We start from the raw sequence: 6,000 nt of genomic DNA, 5'->3' as shown, positions 1-6,000 counted from the left end.
AAATCTTGTATATCCGTTTTAAAATGTTCCCGCAGGAAACCATTTTACTTGTCTAATGTTAATCGGCATCCAGGAAATAAAGTAGAAAAACAGATCAAATAAACAAAACTTTTAGATCTTGTGAAAATTTCATATTTCTTCGTTATTGTTTGTTACCTACAGTAAAAGATAAACTGACATATCGTATATATTTCTTAAATAAGAACATTTTGTTTATCATTTCAGTTGATATAATACTGCCATGAATAATTATTCCTGTATACATGACAATATTTAGGACATGACCAAATGAAAAAGTGAGTAATTCTCATATCTATAAGATTATTTCTGTTTTATAGTTTTACGCTCATTTATTGTTCATGTGTAAAATGTCATTTCCCTCGCATGATCTAATTATAATCTAATGTAAACATTTAATGTCATATATGTTCATAAACTATTGACGTCATGTACTATTTACTTTACTTTACCTCCGTTTACCTCACTTTACTTTACCTTACTCACTTACTTCGTCTTACTTATTTATTTATTGCTTCACTTTACTTTACAACTAAGTATAATAAAGTATTATCAGCTGTTAAATTGCATGTTACATATATATATATATTATAATCTCAATACGAGGATTGAACGACCATGTGTTGGACCGTTACAGGGTTATTATCATACCTATATAATATACATGATATTAAGTTAATTTTGATATTTTGTGTTAATATTTCTAAGTTCTTGTTCCACGTTCATATTATGAAACTTTAAATTTCAGGGGATTTTATCTAAATGCGATAACCAACAGCAACCAGAAGAACATCAAAATGTTTGTAAATATTTGCAATTTATAAATGAAACCAGTTGAGCATTACCACACTACGGATATCATTCTTTTGGCATTTAGAATAGGAATAGTAAACATATTATTGTCACTTCGGTCACAGAGATCAATCAGGTAAGAAAGCAAATGGAAACTCGCAATCTATTCCAAACTAACTACAAGTACAGTTAGGATCAAAGAAAAACGCTATATCTCGGTGCAGTTGAGATGATTTAGTTGAAGTTTTTGCTATTCATTAGCAGAAATCTAAGAGACGTGTGTTTAAATTATATTAAACATTTTATTTCATTTTTGTATTTGGTTTTACATATATTTTATTTGTAAACGTCTTTATTATGTTTGACTAGGTATAGAGATATCTTTAGCATTAATTATACGGCGGCCATATTTCCAATAGAAATATGTTTGACTGCTTTAACACTTACTTGTGCCAACGTTATATCTTTTAAATCTGTGTCTTCTTTTTTGTGGACTTTAAAAACACTTTTCTACTTGTGATTGCTTTAGGTGTTTTTTTATTTCTTATTTTATGTTTTAATTTTGCTGACACAGTTTGTGAAATTTTAAACCAGATTACATTTTATCCTACAGATAATAAAATTTTTCCTTTCTTTTGATGTCTTTCACGTGTTATCGAATTTACGTGCGGCACTACGGGTATATATGTCTAGTGATGAAAATGTGTAAATACATTGTTATAATGTATTTTAACATAGACTACCTTTTTAATACTACATCTTTATATACATGTATTTATGTAATCTGTTATTATGCATATACAATTTATTTTTATAGAGGAATATTTTACTCAAAATTTTATATATTGTTTGTTTTATATTCAATAAAATTAACTTATTCGAAAATAGTTTGAAAAGTTTTATCTGTCACACATAGAGGCATTCTACACGAAAATATTTTTACGAAAGGGAAATAATTATATGTGGATGTTGTTGATAAGATGTTGTTGATAAGATATATATAATGTTGTTGTTGGTAAGTGTGATCCAGTATTACATACATATTTTGTCGGGTTTCACGTCGCACCAACACAGTTTCAAGACGTTTTCGGTAGTTTTTTTGTGCGCATCGTTATGCGCTTCCAAGAAAGATAATCATGGATATTTACTCTTCAAATGAAGGTCAAGTTGAATAGTATTCGGATAAGTGTTTAAATTTCGGCTATAAGCAAATAATGAGTAAATAATACAGAATAGATACTTTCTAAATGATTTAAAAGGAGATCGGTTCAAAAGAATAGAAGTGCGTTAGAACACATACACATAAAGGATTTCTCAAGCATTAGTACGACAGCATGATGATAATTATTCTGCGCGCGTTACCCACCCACTTGTGGTATAGTGACGAAAAGTGACCGTCGCGACTTGATTACTGGCAGACAATCGGCAAAGAAGTTAAAATGCAATATTTTAAAAGTGTTGAATAAAAAAACAAATTAATATCTAAGAAATGTTCCGAATTTCATTATTTTCTTTGTAAATTTCTAATACTGCTTACTGTTCGGGTATGTTAGTCGAGTGAAAAAAATATATGGCCCTAGATATGTTTTAAAAAGATATTCAGTATCAGTTTACTTAATAAACATCAAAAGAAAAAGAAAGTTTTTATACAACATGTTTTTGTTGTATATTTGACAATACATTTAGTATTAACACTGATATTTCTTAAGAAAGCGTGGTAATTTTGACAGTTGGCATATGCGGTAACCATGGAAACTGCCCGTTTACAAAAAACGTAACACGTCAACATATATATTTTATTCTATTTTTGAATCCACCATCAAATGTTACTGATATATCAATAATGTAGAAAATTCTATGAAAGAAATTTCTTGATAGCTTTTAATTTTTTACAGAATTCATGTTTATTTTCTCATTTTTTGTTTAGTTAAAAAGCATGAAAACTCATGTTTTAAAGAAATATGTTCCAATTATCGTTGTTTTATACAGAACCCTAAGATAAAGCAAGCTTTGTATAAAATTATGTTTATTGTGAGTGTAATAAGCTATTTTATACATTATTATAACACAGTTTGGCTATTTTGACAATTTTAGATATACGGTTACCAAGGAAACTGCCATTTTTTCAAAAATCCAACACGCCAACATATATTTTTCTTTTTCTTTTTGAATTTGTCATTAAATTTTACACAACATACAAAAAAAATAGAAAATCCTATGAAACACTTTTTTCAATATCTCTAATTATTCTCAGAATTCATGTTTATTTTTCTCATTTTTTGTTCGGTTGAGGAACATGGAAAACTCATTTTTTAAAGAAATATGTTCAGATTATCATTTGTTTCATACAGAATCATTAGATAAGGTTATCTTTGCATAAAACAATGCTTGTTGTGTGTTTTAAGCTATCTCATACATTTTCTATTCGTTATAACACAGTTAGGCTATTTTGACAGTTTTTAGATATACGGTTACTATGGAAACTGCCATTTTACAAGAAATCCAACACGTCAACATATATTTTTCTTTTTATTTTTAAATTCGTCATTAAATTTTACTCATCATACAAAAAAATTAGACGTTCCTTAAGCTAGCCGGATAGTTTCCTCACTTGAAAGAATCCAAAGTCCCTGTCAGGATTCGAAACCACAGCGGGGAAGGGCAAGTGGTTTGAAATCAACGAGCTTAACCACTCAGCAATTGACGCCCCCCCCCTACATACTCATATATAGCAGACGATAAATTGTTCTAGAACAATTTGTTATAATTCATCAGATAAATGTTCGTAGTAAACCAATAAGAACTAGATCGATATTTTTTCAAGACACATTTTATAAGAATATCCAAAATGATACCTCCAATTGCTTAGAAATACTTACCAAAATAATTCCCATTTTAGACTAAATCACTTTAAGACTAGTGATTTCTTAAATACATTTAACTGAACATTGCCCACTAGCCGATTGCCACAAGTGGCCAGACTTAAGACTTCTTCATTAAGCCTAGTTCTACGTAATACATTGTAGAATTTATATTTATTGTATAAATAATAAGATTTCTGACGAAAATACGACCATTTAAATTTATAAAAGTACAAACATCCGGCTAGATTTCACGGTTTAACCGGGCGGATTATTAACGGAGTCTGCTGGTTTTACAAATTTATGTTTTTGATACATTTAAATTGAAATAGAGCAATTATAATTAAAACTGGCCACGTTGTCATTAATAAGTTGTATATGTTCTAGACATTATCGATACTATCCGAGGAATTCCGATATTATTACGTATATATATACATAATAATGAAATAATAATGACATCAATGAGTGATAGAAAGTTTGACCGTTCGTTTTATAAGCGGTCAAATACAGTTAAAGGGGAACAACTCGTGGTAAAGAAAGTCAATATTTAGATTGATAATTACTTGTTAATCCCTTTCAAAGCTATATACGTTAACTTATTTACCTTGGAATTTAGAAGGAACACGTCCTTTTTTAAATGTATGGGATTGTTATTTTATAGGTCAAATACATTTGTTGAGGAAAAATGGTAAACATGTTAGTTGCCTTAATAATCATGCATGATAATACCTTGTTTAGTATTCAATGCAATGTCATAATCGTGTGTGGAATAGTAAAATTGTTATTGCTTACAAAAAAGCACGACTAATGCATGACTGTGAAAACGCACAATGGAAGAAAAAATAGGCTTCCAATATAATTATATTATATACATGTATATTACAGGTTTAAACTCGCAACAGGTTTAAGCTTAAGGGTATTAGAAGTACAATCGTATTCATAATTAAAAAGGTAACCTGCATGATAATGTTCATGAAAATATTTCCGTTTTGAGACTTAAATGGGCAACATTAAAATATTCAAATGACAATGCACGCATGCAAAGATCATAAATTACGGATGTTTCGTTCGAGACATGTGTGTTCCGTAGCACCGGTTATACTACGGTGTATGGATTGGAATTCGATTTTATGACCAAAGATTACATCAAAGGTGATTTTAGGTCTACACTTACACCGTTTAAAGAAAAAGCTAATCCGGGCTTTTATTTCAATAATCTCTTAAGCCCCATGTATTACGCCCGAAATTGCAAGGCACCGCCCTAAATCTCTTTTCAATAAAATAAGCATTATATTTGGAAAATAAAAAACACAGCACACTAATATGTTTTCGCGCATTTGACCGCTATGTTATTTGGGCGAGTCAGACTGTTTATGCGTTTACGATGACCGTAAAAACTATAATTTTGTAAATCAGGGCATTGGAATGTATCGACTTCACAAACAACGATTTTTATCTTAAATAAATTGAATGTCACTTTGTCTTAATCGTGATAAATGTAGTTTCAGGCTATAAGATCTGACTTGGATTTCTACGAAAGATACAACACCTGTAACCCATAACCTACTGCATTAGTTTTAAATGGACTTGCTTTCTGACGCGCTTTCTGATCAGGATCCATGCTGTTCGCTATCAGTTTCTCTGGTTTGTAAGCGAACAGCATGGATCCTGATCAGACTGCGCGGATGCGCAGGCTGGTCTGGATCTATGCTGGTCGCAAACGCACTATGTTGGTTTTGTCGTGACGCGGCTCAAATAGTTAAACAAGTTGATTAGATAAAATAGAAAAGAACACACAATAAGTTTTACATTATTATGTTACCGATTTTAATATAAAAATTTCCTAGTCAATGTTTTCTACGAATAATTAAATATGTACACATTCATTCACATGCTTTCATTTTTGTTGGAATGTTGACAGTTTTTTTTTCTTGTATTACATTAGGTTATTATTGATACGCCCAAATATATTTTTACATCTAATATATTCAGACAGTGTTGCCCTCACATGTTCACGTGACTGTTTATTATTATTTACAATTACAAATGTATTTGTCTCATGCTTTTTGTTTTGTAAATATGCAACTGGGATATACAATGTATATTCAATAAACTTGAAACTTAAGGATTCATGTTTCACAGACACTGGTTGTTCCATGTAATTTTCTCCGGCTAGCTGGTATGTAGAAACTCAATATACAGGTGAACGTACGTACCTCAGATGATTTCTGAAGGGTCATCTTGGCCCGTCCCCCACATCCCCTAGTAGAAGACAGGAAGACGTCATATTTATGATCTTTTATTGTGTTAGAACAATTCCCATGAA

The sequence above is a fragment of the Ruditapes philippinarum genome, unplaced genomic scaffold (genome assembly GCF_026571515.1).
Source record: "Ruditapes philippinarum isolate M1 unplaced genomic scaffold, ASM2657151v2 ctg1530_1_1_1_1, whole genome shotgun sequence".
NCBI lineage: Eukaryota > Metazoa > Mollusca > Bivalvia > Venerida > Veneridae > Ruditapes > Ruditapes philippinarum.
The sequence above is the reverse complement of the archived record's forward strand: the minus strand, read 5'-3'. Positions refer to the sequence as shown.